Source organism: Haliaeetus albicilla, chromosome 12, assembly GCF_947461875.1.
Source record: "Haliaeetus albicilla chromosome 12, bHalAlb1.1, whole genome shotgun sequence".
Lineage (NCBI taxonomy): Eukaryota > Metazoa > Chordata > Aves > Accipitriformes > Accipitridae > Haliaeetus > Haliaeetus albicilla.
Window position 1 is genome coordinate 10,902,569 of NC_091494.1, and position 19,478 is coordinate 10,922,046.

The window sequence follows — 19,478 nt, forward strand, 5'->3', positions numbered from 1 at the left end:
TTTAGGGTGTAGAGCATGTGTATACAATCAAGCATGGGAACTGTCCAGCTGACTTCAAAGGGTTTATCTGTCAGGCCAATATTTAGGTACCCTGATTGAGTAACTATTGGAGGCCCTGTTTTTTTTTCCTGCAAATTGTATTGGAAAAAATGTTCATTACAAGGAGAACTCTCCATGAAATCACATTCATCAATGTATGTAGAGATAGGATTTAGCTAGTAGTACAACCTTTCCTGATGTATTTCCAGACCTATGCAAGGTGGATGACAGTAGATCAGAATAAGAAAGTGTCACCTTCCTAAGACCTTCCTGGTCTTTATCAAATTCATCATTTAGTCTTCTTTAAACAGTTAGATGCACTTGGATTAATCAACCACTAGGTAGAGCTATGCTATATAGAAAGGACCTCGCTATGAAGTCGTACACTAAAATTCATTATTTTCCCTAGTAGCAAGCCAAAATAAGAACCAGTTGTTGCGCAAGACAGGTATGACAGGAAGAGTTCTTTCTCCAAGATACAATAAATCCCCCCCCCCCTTAATAATACAATGAAGATCATGGATTTTTTCTGAGTATACCTTATAATAAGACTTCAGTGAATAGTCCAATTTAATTCCTATACATTAATTATTAAATAAGGCATATCTTTAAATTACCACAGCAATTAATTTTTAATCAAGCAGTCATCATAGAGCTATTTTATCATGATTGTGGACAGGAACCTTGAAAGCAAAGGTTGTATTACCTTTTCTTTTTTCATTCCCTGTGCTCCCTGCCCCTACCTTGTGCTGAGAAATGCTCACATATTGATCAAAGTGTCATAAACATGAGCAAAAGGAATTACCTGTAATATTATCTAATATAATTCTGAACCAGCACAAGATTGTTCTATTTAATGATTTCTGTAATTTTTTTCCAACTTACGTAATTTATAGTACTAAACTTACTTTTGAGATGTGTTTATTATAAAAGCTCACTAGCAAAACAACTAACGATGGGTTTAGTCTTTTGCTGTGTTTAGGATTTTGTTTGCTAAAGTTGCGCTGAGCTGGTACAAAAGCTACACTAAATGCATGAAGCTGTGGAATACAGTATAATCCAGACTGAAAGATGCGTGAAAGTTGTAGGGGAGTTGAAAATGTGTGGATTTGACAGCTTCTGCTGGCAGTAAATACAACTGTAAGAAAAGGACAACACCAATCTCCCTCCAACAAAAAAATACTGCCAAAACAGATGTCGGTGATAGCCTGTAGCTTTCAGCATGTACAGGCATAGCACAGACGTTGACTGTATAGATTATTCCAGCAGTGTGCATCAGCCATGAACAGAAAGAAATACATCTGGGTATTTCCTAGTGACATGTTCAGTTCTTGGCTGTCATTGAAACAGTTCCAAAGTGCAGGACTTGGGGCCAGTTCAGCAGGTATATATCTTGCAGAAATGAGGCCACAATAATGAAACAATTTTCTAGAAAATTCTTACATTTAGTTTTTCTATTTTCACTTTTTCATTTTCTTTGGCTGAATTAAGCAAAAAGTCCTTAATACATACTTTGACAGACCCAAGCAAAATTTTTAATAGCCAGTATTATAAGTATGTATTTGATTGCATTTTGTTCTCTATACTCGCCAATAAAATGGCATTCAGCTTGCTGGTTGAGTGGATTTGTGATTCTTTCCAAGGATCAGCCATGGATTAGTGAAGTACAGCTGGTATGTTTCTCATGCCAAGTGGTTTTGGCACTTTTTTTTTTTCATTTTTAATATTCTTCTCAAAATAAATCCTGCCTCTTTTTCTTTGCATTTTCTGGGGATTTGTTCTTGTTCAGTAGCAAACTTCATCTTTCACCAAACTGTATGTTAATGAGACCGAGCAAACAGGCATTGCTCAAATGACTCTTTTCCAAAAAGGGAATTTAAAAAAGTGTTCTTAGTTTAGTTTAACAAGTAAAAATTTGTTCTTGTTTAAGGAGTCTAACTCAGTAGCAAGTGAAGCTAGGTTTTTAAGCTACCAATCTAAAACGCCAATGATCTTTCCATGAGGATGGTATACACTAGTGGGTTCCTGAAATGTAGAATTCATGAGACTTCCAGCTAATAAAACTGTCTTCACTTACAGCGCCACTCTGGTAGTGTCCAGACCGGTAATACTTCTACTCCAGTTCAAGACTTGTGTTCCATATCCACCTTTCATTTAAAGTTGCAGACTAGAAAGTTTAACATTTCTACCATCATGTAGAGAGCTATCAGAGTTTCTGAGCATCTTGTAATATAACTTTTAACTATTTAAGGTTTTGTAGTGGTTTTGTTTGTTTTTTACTACCTCCCATAGTTACAAGCTGATCCACCTTGCCCTCTGTCAAAGATGGTACCAACCAGAGCAAACTCTAAAACTTGCCCTCTCACCTGGCCATTAAAGCTTAATTCAGTAAGCCCCGCTGTGTTTGGTGCATGCCAATTCCTTTTCTCTTCACCTAGCAGTACAAAGCATTCAAGGTAGAAGGTTAAAATAGAGGTATATATTAATGGCTTTATTTTTCCTTGCAACTTTAGAAATCCTATTTTCAGTTTGCTCACTCTTATATCTGTGGCAGATACAAATTCATACTGATACATAAAGCAATGCTTGCTAATATTGTCTGTTACATTATTTCTTCTTATCCTTGTTGAATATAACTGTACAGCTCGGTTGTGCTTTTAATGATTTATAACTTCTAACACTAACATTTTTCAAAATGGTGCTTGCATGTAGGCTTTTAAATCCATGTAGAGGAACCCGTTAAAAAAATCTTGGGTTTTGGAAGCTGTGAATCCTTCATACCTCCCACTGAGTAGTGGGGAATGAGTAGTAGTTTTTAAAGCTTCCAGGTCTGGAAACTGAGGTGTGTTTATTCAGATAGTTACAACTTTTTCTATCAAAAAGCATGTCCAACATCTCCTTAGAATTGGTATGATTTTCTGTCATTTCAAGGTTCATTTTTCTATGAATCAGAAACTTGAAATAATGAATTTAGGGAAGGATTTGATTTCATAGCACCTGTCTTTAAATACAGTAATGTCTATTTCAGCCTCCTATCTCTGTTAGTTTTGCCTAGTTTCATCACAGCACTAGTCAATGCTTAAGGCATCAAATGTTAATTATTTTGCTCCCCATGTAAAAAACATGACTGAAGAATAAAAGCAACCCCAACATGTCAGCAAGGAATTACACTTCAGCCATCAAAGCATGCAAACTCATCATCTTTATTTGCAGATTTTTCAGTCATGGTACTGTTGTTACAGGTAATAGTAGAAACTTCTGGAAACAACTTGGGTGGGCAGATCCATTTTAGAATTCCCTGAGCATAGATTCATTCTGTTAGTCAGTGCTGGTGCTGGCAGAGTCATAGGCTCCATGGCTAGGTTCTTCCACCAGCTGTGATCTCTGTTAGTGACACTAAAGAAAACCTAATGTCAGTTTTAATATGGAGTCTGTGCAATTCAAAATGGCGTATCTTTCAGTCACTGAGATGACGATTGCTCCATGTATGTAAAAGCAGCCCATAGCTGCAGCAGCAATCACATTAGCAATTTCTGCTGCAGTAATCATCATCAGCATTCTCTGTTCTCTGAAGGATAAAGATGAGTATTCGTAAGAATGACCATTTTTGCACTTAAAAGCAATAAATAGATTGGATGGATGATGAAAAATGCTAGTAACTGCTAGCAAGTAACTGCTAAAATACCTAGTCAGTATATTACAAGGTTATCTAAACCTGGTTCTCAGTGTAGGTATGTATGCTCCATGCTTCAGTACGATACTTAAGTGAATTGTTTGAATCTTGGCTCCTGTTTGGATTCATCTACAGTGAAAAGAGTATGCATTTACTTTCAAGAAGTTCTAAAGTGACATTTTTACGCTATTGCTGTTGCTGATACAAAACAGCTCTTTGTTGGAGAAGCACGTAATAGCTTAGACATTTGAAGTTATTCACAAGAAAAGACTGAAGAGAAGTGTTAAAAATCCCATCTTTCTGTGTTGGAAAAGTGAAGGAGGTGTTTGATCTCTCTAATTTAGCTGTGTGGCAGAGCATGTTGAATTACAATGCACTTTCATCAACTCCTGCTTGTAGCTTTGCATTCTGCTTTTGTTTTATTCGGTCTCGCATTTCAGTGCTTGAAAGCATTGATCATAATCCTTTCCATTTTGAAGGACTCATTTAACCTGCAGCCTGTAACTGTAAATCAAGCATATTGCTTTCTTGTTCAAAAAAAAAAAAGCAAAGTCCTGAATGTTTCATTGGTCTTTTCGCTGACAAAATAAATCCATGCTGTTGTGCACAGGTTTGTTCAACAATAGGCCTGAAATAGCATTACGATAAAATAAAATGAAGATTGCTGGCAGTATTTTGAATAACATGTCTCTTTCCTATATGACACTTGTTTCAGAATGCTGTTTTCTTTCCCCTGTACCCTTGAATGACTGCCGGGGGGAAAAGATGTAAAATCTCATGCTAATGCTTTATGTCAGTGAGCTGTAATTCTGTAGTAATCAGAGTTTCATGGAACTGCACATTCAGCAAAGTTGAACAGTGCTGAGAACACATCCTGAGTGTCCAGCTTAGCTTGAGCTTTGCAACTAAAAGGCGCAAATCATCTTACCTAATCTTTCATGGGAATTTCCAGCCTGCAAAGGCAATAAAAAAAGCACACTGATGCTTTCTACCACTCCCTGAAAAGGCATTTTTTTATCTTTTGGCATAATTTAAGTATACCTATATAATTTATGTAGATGCCTCTATCAGAAGTGTGAACAAAGTAATAAATGTAGTAAAGAGAGGAATACACAACACAAGAAAGAATCTGAATTCATCTGTTCAGTGAATAATGCATGGTCAAGACCTTTAGGAATTAAAGCAATAGGCAAGCCACTCTGGGCACAGCAGATAAGAAGACATGATGAGGGAAGAGTATGTGTTGATTAATGATTATAATGCAATGCTTGCAGTATCTATAACATAGGGGTTTGTTTTCTGTTTATTAATACTTGTCCCTGGGTGTCTTCTGTGTCAAGTCAAATACTGACATAAATAAAAATATCAGTTATTACAAATAATGCTGATAAGGAAAGCCTAGATTCTACCTATCTATAGAGTTGCTGATGATGGCTGTACTCTGTGCGCTAAGACTTGACAGCATCTCTGTGCCTTGATTTATACTGACCTTTCTTAAACTCTTCAGTGTGGCTGGATTCTGGACCTGTTCAGGAACATATTCAAGAAGAAAAGGAGTGCATCATTTCATGATTTTTCAGAACTATGATGTTTTGGGGATAGAAGAGCATTCAAGACAAGAAGAGACTCCAGCCTGTATCTCAAACCACAGTCTTAATATCAGACAAGCTAGGAAAACAGTGGCAAGCGCTTCAGAGGACATTGAGATAACTGCAGTGAGATGTATAGAAGTATACTCTGAAATCTTCTTGGTTTTCACATCTGTAAGCTAAGAGAGCTCTTGTTCAAGCCTACCTGCATTTATAAAGTATAGCAAGAAGTCAGTGTGCAAAACTTTTACATGACTTGCAGTAAAAGAGAGCCAGTGTCATACTAGAGAAGAACATCCTCAGGTAGCAGAAAATTTAGATCAATATTAGGCTTTTTCTCCCCCCGCCCTGAGGACAGAGGAAAAAACAACTAACAGGAATGCTACAAACCTTCACTGAATGAACAAAGACCATAAGAGTTAATATAACTACATTAATGAAAACTGGTAAGTATAAGGTCCAAACAGAGTGCACCCACAAGCTCCCAAATGAAAGGGAAAGGAAACAGGAAAGCCATCTAAGAGAAGTTCTCACATGGGTTCAGCCAAAGAATACAGTTATCTGGGAGAAACATACTTCAAATAACTTGATTAACCAAAGCACTGCAGTTCTGTAAGTGTAACTTGTTGTGGTATAGCTTTCATGAAATATGAGAAACATTCACTCTTAAAAGGCAGGCTAAGAAGGTCAATAACACACTGTACATTCCAGCAGATTATTACAGAAGAGATCTTGGAAAGGAGATAATGCCCCAGATTTCAGTCTGCCACATGAAAGCAGCATAGATGTGATTGCTACAGTTAGATTACAAGAGGATTTCTAAATATTTTCCAAAGGTGTGTATAATATATTGCACATGTACTTTAATTCATAGATATGAGCTCTATATTTATGCTTTGAGCTTTACAAACAGAAGAAAAAAATCTGTCTCTGCCTTGGCAAGTTCTTAGTCTCAGTAGCAATGCACGATTGGAAGCTCAGATCAATGTTTCTGAGCATGTATTTTCTGCTTCCACATCTCAGTGTTCACATCCTCACATTAGATCCAGGAGGGTGTCAGATGTTTTGTAGGGAATCTGGATCCCTTATCATCTCTTCAGATGACATTATAAGAGTCAGCATGGAAATAGGCACAGAGATATGGTCAAGTCTTCCTATATAACGCCTGTTACAGAGTTTCATTGGAAACTCTGTTTACTTCATTAAAATTTCTTTTAAATTTCAGAGCTTCTGCTTTACTCTAAAACTGTGTTCCATGTTTAATGAACTTCTCTCACATGCTAGACAAGTCAGAAAAGCAGTCTTGTGATGGGTATGTCAGTAGCACTGACTAGGAGAATCAACAGAAAAACCTGCTCTTTGAACTCTCTTCTTTTTTTCTTTTGCTAAGAGAAATATCTAACCTAATTAATTAGTCTTCCACTGAGAATAATTAATTTATTGCAAACTCTACCTTTGTTCAATATCAATTTAAGTTACTAAATGGCCATTACAATATTCGAGCTATATTAGTACACTAAGCAATTCAAGATGTACCTTTTAGGGCAATAAGAGAAATACCTTTTAACTGGGGGTTCTCTGAGTGTGTTTTGATGCCAAGTGAATACATTACCTGAAGAACTACCTGAGTAGAACCCAGTGACTGGATAACAGTCTTCTCTTTAAAAAAGTTGTTCCGATTTGGCTAAAACCAGCTCAGAAACCAAATAAACCCCCCTTAGTGTGAACAATTTTATTTTATTAAAGGCACATTTATCAATTCAGTTTTACAGCAGAGTTCAAGCTTCATGGGGGCAATATTAATTTGCTTTTACTGGTATCCTTGTTATTTAAGTAACATGTATTTAGGTATTTTCTGTGTGTCTAAGAAAACTAAATAAAACAAGTCAATTGTGTCTTTCATACTAAAAGAAGAAAATTGTCCCTTATTACTTTTTTTTTTTCTTTTAACCATGGGAGCAATTTGGGTAGCTGAGCATGAACATCACACTCAGTCTAGTTTAGAGCAGGAGGATGTTTGTGAAGCAAATCTCCCACTCATTCCTGCTTCCCTTGCTTTGGTTCACAGCGTGGAATGGTCTATCAGGCATGAACTGGATTCCTTGTAGGTGAAATGAAACCAGAAGGTGCAGCCTGTAACACACCTAGTGCACACTGGTTGCTGCTGGGTATTCAGTGCATAGACACTAGAGTTAATTTGAGAAAATTCCTCTGAAACACATTCAGATAGACTGAGAGTGCTGAGGAGTACAAAAGGCTCATGTAATTAAAAGCAACTCTTCTTTGTTGGAAGGGTATTATTGGGAAGGTAAACTACCCACAGAGCAATCTCTATAGTGCTAGTCTTGGCTAAGCTTGGCTCTAGGTAACTGCTTTTCATCCAGCTGTATGTTTTGTCGAGGCAGGTTGTTCAATTTGAGAGAGAGAGAGAGATGGGCCTGGGTTGTGTGGGTTTTTTTACTTCTGGTATTCTCCTTTCAGCTTTCCTCATAGATTAATTAAACATTCTCCATAATTACAAGTGAAGACTGGTTTTCACTTTGACCTTCATTTCCAGTTGTTTGTCCTGTGGCTTACTGGACCACCACAGGTATTTCTGCTTCTCAGGTGTATTAGGAACTGCAGAGACGCAGAAAGATAAGTATGGAGGAATATGACTGCCAGTCTCAATATGACTTTTTAATGAGTGATATGAAAAAGTAAATACTTATTGTACTCACAGTTGCCTTTAAATGTTGAGTCAAAAGAAGGAGACTTAAAATGGAGCTGGGCTGAAGCCCTGTAGTCAGAGAGGTGTGAAGCTTATGAGAGTCACAGTTCTGCAGAAATCACTGTGCAGGAAGAGGCACTGCTGGTGATGGTGAGGGAATAAAGAGGTACTGAGAAGCCATATCCAAAGGATGCAACTTCATCAGCTTCCTTTTTCCATGTGTTGGCTCTTGATCATCACAAAACTAACACATAGGTACTACATGTTTTTAGTGAAGCTGGGGATGGGGTTTTTTTCTTCTTGTGAGAAGCAAATGTTGCCTTTCTTCTCCCTCTGCCAATCCATGGCAATTTTTCTTTCGGTAGAGGTGTGCTTTATCATAGTAAGCATCATTTCTGAAAGCTAAAATATTCTGTTCTATTTCCTATTTAAAGACACCATGCAGGTTCCTGCCACTATTTCTTCTAACCTTGAAAACATGCTTGGCAAGCAGCAGCAAGTGAAAATGTGAGAAATCAGAAAATTACTGTATTTGTACTGAAATGGAGCTGGGAGGGCTGGAGTAGGGGGGTATACTTTCTGGTACTAAAATATCATCTCCGACATTAGAGAGATGCTTAACAAGATGAGAACTATTCCTTTGCTGGAAAGCAGTTCAGTTTCCCTATCACTCTCAGTTGTTGTTCTAGTTCCAGTTTTTAGATTAGCACCTGTCAAGAAAATGACTATTGTATGGTGCCTATGTAGCAGGTAAATCTATTAGTAGGTGCTGTAATGTTATGTTACTATCAAATCAGAAATGAAAAAGTAATCCACAGTTCATATTTTAGAGCATTAGTGAGGCACAGGTGATTTTCCAACAAACCTCAGTTGACTGGACTCTATCCTTTCATAAATACTTTGCAGGTAAACCTGTGTGCTGAAGCAGCTTGGAGCTTATGCTGCTGCTGTGTTTGCCACCAACTACAGTTCGTCTCCAGCTACTTTTGTGATGGTGTACAGGGCTGTATGGTTCCCCTGCACAGCTCTGTGACAGACTGGTAGTAAAGCTTAAGCTCAGCATATTAATACACACTTAGAATGGCAGTAAGGGTTAAGCTTAGGTTGTTACTCTGTGCTTAGGTACGTTCATGGTACACAGAATCACCAAGCACATTAAGTTACCACAGTCTTTCTCAAAGGAAATAATAAAGCTTGGGGCTGCCATATTTGAAACATGTGCTTTCCTCTATCAAAGAGAACTTTATAAGAATATCTTGACTAGAAAGATAGAAGATTGTCTCTATAAATTTTTGTACTTACTTGCAAACTCTACAACTTTTCAAGGTGAAATAATGGTATTGTAACCCATGTGTTTCTTTTATGTAAGTGCTACTCTGAGGAGAAGGTTGGAAATGCAAGTTTAAAGGGTGAATTATGCATGTCTCATGGCATATAATGAAACTGAGCATTTATTCAGAAACACTTGCATTTGTTCAGCCACTACCACACTTGTTAGCAGAGAAAATAGTTGCATAAAAATGTAAAACTATATACACTAGGGAGAAAATTCGTAATTTCTTTTTTAGCAGTTGTGCAGCTGAAGATTACTGAAACTAAATAAGATTTAGAGATTCCACCCCCCACGCCCCCGTAATTCTTAGAAGAATTACTAACTTCAGAATCTAACAAGTATTTGCTGCTTGCTGGCATTTCTGTTTTAATTACTGGGGGGAACATAATGTGCTTGACAAAGCTGAAAGCTGCAGTGCCCCATACTGTTTCAGCAACTTACTGTGGTTTTAATTTATCTTAACCCATGTATTCAGCAGGAGCTGCATTTATGACAGTAGATTTCTATTCAAATGTGCCATGATTTCAGAACACCTACAAGCTGTTTGGCTTGGGAATTAACACTAACTTCACAAAATTTTATGACCAGATAAATAGCTGTTTACTGTATAAGGCTAAATGGGACAATCCGTGTTTGTGCATTAAACTATTCAGATGAACATTGCTGGCAAAGCACAGGGAATTATCTTTATTGTAGAAGACACTGTTTTATGCCATTTTAAAACTTTTGATCCTGTGCATACTTAGACACAGCCTTAGCTTTAAGCTTCTGAATTGTCCCATCAACTTTGTTTGAACAGCTTCCTGTGTATGGCATAGTTTTGTGGAAATCAGGGGGGCTAGTCATGGCTATAAAATTAAGCATGTATGTAAGAGTTAAGCAAATGCCTTTGCGTTAAAACCCGGATGTAAGCAGTCCAGGTAGGAGAGGAATTCAAGCGCTCAGTCCCCTGTGGAGGAGGTAGCATGGGTGGTATTGGTATGTTGCTGCCCTGAGTGATCAGCACTTTTTTGTTCTTTGTACAGCTCATCTTTGATGTCAGTTGTGCTTAAGCAGAACACACAGTTCGTTGCTGTTTTTTCTGTACAAAGCCTCCTCAAACACAGAGAAGGGGGGGAGGGAGGGAGAATTGTGAAACATACAATTGCCACTGTTGCTGTGTGAAGTTTAAAAGTGTTTCCATGAGGGAGTAGTACTTATGGCACTTGACTGATTTACAGAAACACTTATCAGTGGGTGAAATCTTGCCAAAAATAATTAATTTCCCTTGCACTTATAGGATGGAACAGCCTTTCTTGCATTAGTACCACATTAAAAAAAGCTGTGTCAATTTTCCTCTGTTCTGCTTTAAAAACACTCTTTCAAATTCTAACCACTTGACAAAACTCTAGAGGAATGCTGCAGATGAGTTCAGAGATGAACCTAGGCAGTAAAGAAGGCAATTATTTCACTTAGTTATACATGTACGTCACCCAGAGAAGAACTGCAGTGACAATATACCGAAGTTGAAAGAAACCATCAAATTTATTTTACAATCCTGTCCACCTAAAAACACTCATTTCCTGCATAAGAAACAGTAAATTTTTTTTTACAGGATCTCAGTGTTTTCAGTGGATTGCAGATTGGGAATTTATACAAAGGAGGGAGTGAGGGGAACTTCTTTTTTACTGCTGCTGCACTGTGTGGTTTCATCAGATCCTACTTACATTTGCTGGGGGTAATAGCCTGTACTTCAAACTAGGCAGATAATTCCATTGCACGTCCAAACCCATTTTGTGCAGAGATTATCACATTTCAATAAAATGTAGCTTGCTTTATAGGAATCAGATTGGGAACTAAGCCGTTTCTCACCACTTCTGTTCATGGGTTATACTGTTAATTGATTGTACTTTAAGGCTTTTGAGTTGTTGTTTGTATTAGCTGTTCAACACCCAGAATGCCTGGGTAATTCTTCACTGATATTAAGAGGATTTATGATCATTTTTTTTATCAAACTGTTTCTTCTCTGGGGTTTCTTTTTGGCTTTATGAACTCAGGTTTTATTGGAGCTTTAGATGCTACAGTCAGTGCTTTGTTTTAGCCAACAATGCAGTAGGGTAGGTGACAGCCCTACAATCTCTGTACCACAGCCACCTTACCAGCATGTTCCGCTGGTAGTGAGACCTTGGGCTTAGAAGGGGAAAAGAATCAAGTGTTACTCCTGAGCAAAAATTATAGTCGCTTTTCGTGAGAATGTTGTTCTGCCTTGGGGGATTTGTTACTGACTTCAGTGCTTTGTGTGAGCTTACCAGATCATTTCATGTAAGCCTTTCACTTGTGCTCAGGTGGTGTCTATCTGGACCAAATGCTCACTGCTGCCTCCAAGCAAAAAGGAGAATAACCAGAGCCAGAGACACTTTGAATCTAGTTCACCCGTTTAGTCTTGCACAGTGAACATAGCCCAAGACACTAAGATACGCTTTCTCTTCCAATGTTTCCAGTTTTTCAAATAGTCCATTTAGTTCCAGATTTGATAGTGGCATCAGGTGATATGTGTTGTACCAGAATCTGTTGGGACATGCACTTTTTAAAATTATTAAATTTTTGAATAATTGAGAGACCTGTAATTCAAGGGTTGCTTTTGTCTTTTCATATGTGCTACTGCTTTGTTGAGGATTTCTCGGCTGGGCGAGGGCATGTGAGCAATCCAGCCGTTAGGTGGGAACGAAGCATAAGTTTACAAAGTGCTGGAGCAGACAAGGACGCTGTGTCCTTGTACGCTGGGAAAAAGGAAAATAAGAAGAGCCTGACAAACATCTCCTGGATGCCAAAGAATGAGATAAGTAACTGCTGGACACCTCGTGAAGAAGCTTGCACAGCCAATAGAGGATAAGATAGTGTCGCGTGAAACGGGGTATTGTACCAATTAGAGTGTTGTATAAGGCGCGTGCACAAGCGCATAAGGTATATAACTGTGCTAAAAGTTGTAGTAAATGGACTTCACTTGATCACATTGGTCTGTGTGTGATGTCCCCTGTGGATCCTCCGCAACACTGCTTCATAAGTTTTTTGTGGTCAACCAAAGCATTGCAGTGAATGGTCATGAATTTTGCTGCTACAAAACAGTATTATTAGGATAGGTATGAATAAATAACCCTATTCCATTTTCATGTGAACAAGCTTGTGATGAGCAATCCAGCCTTTCATCTTTGTCCGTTCCTGACTGAGTCTCAGCTAGCTTATTTTTCCTCACAGGCAGATTGCTGTCGCATCATTTCTCATCTATTCTGACATCCATATCTGTGACATTTGTCTTAATGCTCGTCACAAGTTTCAGTAGTTCAATAGTGTTGCATTCTGTGAAATCCTAGTCGTTGGTTCAAGATTTAATTCAGCTATGAAAAAAATATGGGATTCTTTGAGCTGCAGTTTGCCTCAGTTAAGATAACAGGCTTGGCTCGTAAGTAGCATTCAGTTCCTCTCAAATATTGAAACTCAGGTCCCAAAGGGATTTTGGTACTGTTTTGTGTGGTTCCTCCACCACCCCCTTTTTCAACATTTTCTTAATTATGTCACAATGTAATTATTGTTCACTCCTTTTCAACTTTCACATTTATAGTTTACTGGCACATTTCAGATTTGGATTTGGTCTGATAATGACTGTGAGGAAGACTACAATATATTCCCTAGGTGTTTTGTATGTAGTCTAGCTCATTTCCTACTCATGTACGACTTTATATATAGTTTTGCAGAAAAAAACCTAAAATATTGCATCTTTTTACACTGCATTTTGGCATTTCAAAGTTGAGCTCCCACATTTGCTCTCCATAAATTTTACTTTTGATATATGAATACACTAGTCTTTACATGACATGGCTTGTTAGATCTTACAGAAATGCTACATAAACCGTGCAGAAGAAAAAAACGAGGGGAAAATATTTCCTTCATACTAGGTGAATTCATTTGCTTTTATTAGGGAAGAAGTTTCAAGACCAGTAAGTACCTGGAAAGAAATGATACGTTGTTTAGCTCTGTATTGATTTCATTGTTATAGACACATTTGGGAGAGACCAGCAAATGCATCATATCAGAGAAGAGTATAATGGTTTTTATCTATTTTGTTAAGAAAATGCTATTAGCCACACCCAGTAAGTGAGCTATCAAACATGCCAGCCAAAACTTGACATGCCAAACAAAACTGGAAAAAAAGTTATGTTTACTGAGTTTTCAATTATTCATAGATAAATATAACTGATTACCCAGGTATTAGATTTGCAGCAGTTGTAATAAAACCATAACAACTTGTTACTTTTTGAAGATAAGTAAGTTGTTTGCTGTCAGTGAAGCAAGCATATTTTATTTTGGTGGTGGGAGTAATAAGGGCATGTATTGACAGTGAAGGATGTAGATAAAGCTTTTTTTGGCATGGACTAATGCCTCTATATTATATGTGAAGATATTGTTTAAATCGATAAAAACAAATTCATCAGTTCTTAATTCTTGCTTACTCCCTGCAAGCATGTGGGTACTGAGTACCATCGGAAACCAAGGGAATTTTTTTCCGAGACAGTCACAGTGAGGGCAGCAGAGAGATGCATATCTTTATCCCTTTCCTTCACAGTGCATTTATATCAAGCCATGTCACAAAACAAACTCCCGAGTGCTGTGAGCCTTCCCATAGTATGAGTGCAGGCATCCATGAAAACTATCTTTTGTGTAGTGGCATTTTCTCTGAGAATGTAATTTTTTTCACTCATGTGTGTTATTCCTTTGAACTCTGAATGAGCACTTTGGCTGAACTTGACAGAATTATATGTTTGGAATTAAATGCCAGTGATTTCTTCCTCTTACCATGCAGAATTTTGTCATAGGCATTTCAGACAGTAAGCACAGCAGACAGGAGGCTGTTTGCCCTTGACAACAGAAGTGCACGTTTATTAGGTTTTTAGCCAACTTGGTTAAGGTTTATTTTACACACACAGTGTGTAAGTCCCCTTGCTTTTACAAGCAAATGTACTGTTCCCCGCACCACACCACACCAGGAACATGCTAGTTAATTCCTATTATATTATATAACTATTATTATATTATCCTTATATTTTTATATATATAGAATGATATATCGTGTTATCTGAACTGCTATTCAGAACATTCTCATTAGAGCGTAGGCATCCTGACAAGCTTTGGCTTTGCTTAAAAGACCCAATATTAAATTTGTCGTTTTAAAAATTTTCAAAACTTGTTCTCTGTTTGCAATAGCAAGTGAGGAAAATGTTCTTACTGTTTGTAGAGGGGGCCTTTGATCTCAGTCACCTTAAACTGAACACTTAAACAGCTACAATTTTTTTCATTTTGGGCAGATGCATGTGGCTTGGTTATCTTTCATCAGTCTCATTACTTACACTGAGGTGCCAGAGCAGTTATGGTGGTGTAGAAGGGATATGCTGGCAGGCTTGCATGCCTATCAAATTTCCATTAAGGGACGAGTCAGCAAAACTTGCATTTGATTTTTAAAAATACTGTACTTTCTCAGGTGTACATTTCTGTCATTGCAGTTTGAGCTAACAAATGGAAGGACAAAATCTGCAGGTGTGATTTTTCCAGTATTGATTCTTAAAATGTGTCCTGTCTTCCAAATGCAGGTACTGTAGATACAACCTGCATCCTTGCACAATGGCTGACCAAGGAGAACTCATTCACGAGCAAAAAGGAATGAACTCCTTTTTAATTTATGTTGCTATAGGGAACCTAGCCAAAGAAACGTACCACACTGCATGTCTGAGTTCCATTTTAGAAGGTAGTTAAGTGCCTAAATCGCTTCTTTTTATATAGATTTTCTGGCTTACATATCTTTGATAATATTTCTTGCAGTTTGTCCAATAAGTCAATGTTTTCTAGCTCACAGAGTACACCATGTTCCAGACAGAAGAGGCATCCATAAAGGCCACTGTGTCTGAAATCTGTTTTTTACTGGAAAAAGAAGCATCTGTTGACTTTATCGTATGTCTTCCATTTCTATGCTCAGCTTTCAAGAATGGTAGGTAGTGGCTTTGAGACAATCCCTTTGCTTGAACAGGGTATCAGACAGCTTCTGCAACAACTGGAACTTAGAGCTTGATGTGATTTCAGAGGTCAGAACTAGCAACGTGATTTTAAAAGCACAGAAAAAGAAATTTATGTAACTGTGGAGTACACCTGTGATATGGCCTGTTTCAGTGTCTGTTGAATGCATTGACAAAAAGTCTGTTATTAAATTTAGTGAATTTTGGATGAAGGCTTCAAGTAAAAAATTCCCTAAATGAAGGAATGCTCTGTATTTCCATTATTAATGGAGTGCTGTGCCCCACAACGGACTTAGTTGCTTACTTTCTTTGCCTGTGTGCTCTCTTACTAGTGTCTTGCTTTCTTCAAAATTTACCATTTCTTCATACAGAAATGAAGTCCAAAATTTGTTTGCCATTGTAGTTTTCCTGAGGCACGTCTAATTCTTCCATACCCCATTGCTGTTTCTCATGAAGTCAGCAGGAACTTTGTCTCATTAGGAAGAGCAGGGTCTGGTTCTAAAACAAAGCTGTTTCAGCTGCATGCTTTGGCATTTAGGGCAGGACAGAAGTTGAAATGATGTCTGTAAAATATTTCTTTGCCAATCACAAATGGGTATGTGTTCAGTACATTGGAGATCAGATACAAGAACAGTGAAACAAGATTAGAGTCTAGCAGGCTACTTGTCTGCACAGTGCAGTACAGCAGAAGTAGGGACTTAGACTGCCTTTAGCTCTAGATAGCGTGATCCTTGGATGTGTTTCTAGATGTCATCTTTATCTATTGCATTATGTTGGCACCTGGCACAGCAAGACAAGGTAGGTATTTTAAAGTTAGAGCAGAAAAAAGAACTACCTGCAACACACTTTGTCCTTTCCTATTGGTAGTTTTAAAGTATGAGAAGATGCAAAAGAAGCCCTTTGCAGCAAAATAATTAATTAAATTGACAAAAATAACAGGGTATGAAAATGCATGTGATATGTAAAGTTACAAAATGAATGGCTTATTTATGACTTTAGCTGTTTTACTACAGCATTTTGCCCAACTTCAAATTGTTCTAAAAAGGATTAGATATAATTAATGCTGTATGACCTCCTTTTTTCTTCTTTTCAAAGAATGTAGAGCTGTACATCTAATGAGGACCCCTGAAAGGGCGATTATGTCCAATTGTCTCAATTATGCAAATAACGTTGATATTTTAGCAGAAGGGAGGGGATACTTCAAATTAAAAGTTTCAGCTCCTGCTTTAGCCTTTCTGCAGTGCCGGCATTTTTACAGCAACTACATCCACTGTTTGAAGAGAGGAAAGGAGGTTTAACAAATTGGAGATTTGGGCACTATCAAAGTAGATTTGTTGTGCCTTGTTCCACCATGAGATGAAAATACCCTCTGGGCAGGGAGATGGGTCATGAGACTTCTAAAGGATTACCTTCAAAGAGAGTCATGAGATTGGTTTGAACAAAGAAGCTGCTCACATGCTTATCATATGAGATTCTCTTCTTAAAGTGGTGGAAACCCATCTCCTTGGGAATTCTCATGAACTTCAGAGAGACTGGAAGTCCTAACAGTAAAATGAATGAGAAGTCTGAACAATAAACAGAAAGATGGGACAGAAGCTCAGAGTTAAATGCAATTTATTTATTCTAGGTGTAATTCATCTTTCCAAACTCTGAAACACTTCCAGTGACAAGCAGGTAGGACATGATTTTAAATGATTTTTCATTTCATTCCTGATCGTCTTCTGCTTTGCTACCTTTTTTAGCATCAATATGCATAACTGAAATTTGCGCTGAAGAGCTGTATGGTGACCTACGATTGATTGGAGAAAGATAATGCCGTTGAAATGACAGTATTCTGATTAGACTGCTTCCTAGATTTCTCGTTTATTTTGAAAGACATGAAACCTGAAGTACTAATTGCAAGAAGACAAAATTAGTTTTCAAGTTCAAGAAAGGTGTCTCGAAACATTTCAAAATTAGAAAATTGCTTTGGTATGACTAATAAGATGTAGAAACGCAGGCAAAGAGAGATTAGGTGAAAACATATCTTACGTATTTCAGTGTTTTGAATGCTAATTTAGAGCTACATCTGCAGCAAATGGGGATGGAGTTCGGGGGGGGTGTTTTGTAGGTTGGGACTTTGCTTTGTTTGCGGTTGTTTTCAGTTTTCAAAATTAGCCAGTAATACTTTCAGGAGTTGACTTTTGGCAACAAGCCTTCTGATAAGCAAGCCTCTTTCTGTGTGTGTTTGTTTCCAATTGAGTTTATCAAGGTCCGATGGTAGGTCAGATATTATGGAAGTCTTAGAACAGGAAAGGGCATAATTTCTGGTGGTTGTCCTTACCCCAGTGAGGGTTGCCAGTAAAGGGGGTTTCCCAGTGAAAGAGTTATAACAAACGTCAGCAGCCCTGTCACATTTATATCAACAGTGCTGCTGTTGTCATTTGCAGTAATGCATTTCTGCCATAAAGCATATCAGGGTCTGAGATGAGAAGTCTCTGTGAGAACTCCCTCACCAAGATCCAACTTATGTGATCCCTGGGTATTCATGTACCAATCTTTCAAATGATTGAGGAGCCAAGGAGGCTCAGTTTTGGCCCTTGTTACCCCCTAGCTCTTCAAATCACAACTCCTAAGAATGGTGCTCCCATCCACTCTTCCGTCATTCCTACCCCTTCTGCTGTAGTGTAGTTGGGGTCTTGAGGAGGGACATCTCAGTGTAACAGTAGCTCCAAAAGTGCATATCCTTGTATTCCCCTATCAAGCCCGAGGCAGCCATGAACACAGCTTCTGGCCTGTTCAAGTCTCCTTTGACTCCACTAAGGCAGGCTTTAAATTTTTTTTCCCCATTTTTGATAATGGATTAAATCTAGTAAACTGAAACCTTCATAATAATTTTTCCCCACTATCATTTTAATTCAAATGGTAGACTGCAGGTAACGTTTTAAAGCCAAATATGTTAATGAGTTATACCTAATATTTGACAACTCTAAATGATACTGTATATCAGTACCGGCAGAGTATTTCCTATGTTGTGTTTCCTGGATTGTATTATGATCTTTTGTAGCTACATGTATTCTTCTCTCTCTTCAGAGAAGAGCAATGTGTTGCACACCATGAAAAAAAAGTACAGGAACATCGCTAGAGATACTGTTTCCTGGTTCTGTCGTGCCTATTAATTCTTTTCACTCACACTCTCGAGGGTTTTAGATGCGTAAGTACTGAAAAGAAGATTGACCAAGTATTCTGAAAACTGTTTTTATAGATAAACTCATTTGAAATCTCCCATTGCCCTCATCCTTTGTAATTATTTCAGTCCTGAAGTACTCAAGTTTTCAGAAAGTGCCTAATGAATGTCGGCAATTCTCAGGTATATATAATAAAATATTTTAAACATACATGTTTAGTGTCTCCAGGAAATAATTTAACCCTTGAATTGCAGTGCTTTCGTAATGATTTCTATAAGATTATAAGGAATAATTTTGTGCAAACCCTGCAGCCCAAGAGTTAAATTAGCTGCAAATTCTTTCTTTTTGAAAATAACAGAGAGCAGCAGGGTATAAAATGCAGCTGATTGCGGCATATTCTGTTAAAGCTTACATATTAGCTAATGCCTGGAAAAGAATTGCTTTACTGAGTGTAAAATTAGCCACAGAAGGTTGCAAATTTTCAACAGCTCAAACTATTTAACACAATACTACCTGGAGAATCTTGCTTTCAGGAAAACTGTATGTACTGCAAACTAATGTTAATTTCTTAAGGGACAGATTGGCTAACTAGTATATTACATATATATTTGCCAAAAAAGTGCATATTTACAGAATACAGAAGAGAGAAGTAAATATTTATGTTATCTTTTCTCAAAATATATATTTGTTCAGCATTTCCAGATTTTAGAGACTTCTGAGATACATGTACATTATATTATATTGTAAATACAGACATTTTACTTTGTAGTAATTTTGAAGTATGTTTTATTAATATGTCTAGCAGTATGCCTTAAATAGTGGCTTTCTTTCACCATATTTTGAAAATGTCAGTATAATAAATTCTCCAAGCCTACATGTTCAGAGCGCTCTGTACTTCACATAGTACTAATTAGAACTGTACATTT

General features: G+C 37.6%; 1 protein-coding gene across 12 annotated transcripts in view; it reads left to right on the forward strand.

Moving 5' to 3' along the window:
- TRPM1 (transient receptor potential cation channel subfamily M member 1) overlaps positions 1-19,478 on the forward strand; it is a 122,571-nt gene that overhangs the window by 42,233 nt on the left and 60,860 nt on the right. Inside the window, exon 1 of one of the 12 annotated variants that reach the window (XM_069798035.1) lies at positions 16,641-17,059. The exons of the other annotated variants lie outside the window; for them this stretch is intronic. The gene's annotated coding sequence lies outside the window, so the exon portion shown is untranslated. Of the gene's footprint in view, positions 1-16,640; positions 17,060-19,478 lie in introns of those variants that run through there. 12 annotated transcript variants of the gene reach the window in all.